This window comes from Pygoscelis adeliae, unplaced genomic scaffold (assembly GCF_000699105.1).
Source record: "Pygoscelis adeliae isolate BGI_AS28 unplaced genomic scaffold, ASM69910v1 Scaffold187, whole genome shotgun sequence".
NCBI lineage: Eukaryota > Metazoa > Chordata > Aves > Sphenisciformes > Spheniscidae > Pygoscelis > Pygoscelis adeliae.
In genome coordinates, this window is record NW_008825103.1 from 44867 (window position 1) to 45104 (window position 238).

General features: G+C 63.4%; 1 protein-coding gene across 1 annotated transcript in view; it reads left to right on the forward strand.

Annotated features, from left to right (window-relative positions):
* LOC103919662 (prominin-2-like) overlaps positions 1-238 on the forward strand; it is a 22108-nt gene that overhangs the window by 6554 nt on the left and 15316 nt on the right. The gene's annotated exons all lie outside the window — the stretch shown is intronic.

Sequence of the window (238 nt, forward strand, 5' to 3'; positions counted from 1 at the left end):
CCGCCCCTGCCCACCACGGCCTCAGTGGAAGCCCAGCTGCCTGTGCAAGCCCAGCAGATCCTCCGGCAGGTGAGCCGGGGCTGGATTAACCCTTGGGAGGTACAGAATTCCCTACAGCCAGAAAGAAAGAGGGAGAATGGGGTGCTGCAAGAGGGGAAGGGGCACCTGAAGCCTCCAGCCCTCGTTTCCAATCCCGACATCAGTCCAGGGCTGGTAGGAGTGGGGCTGGAGCTGGGCC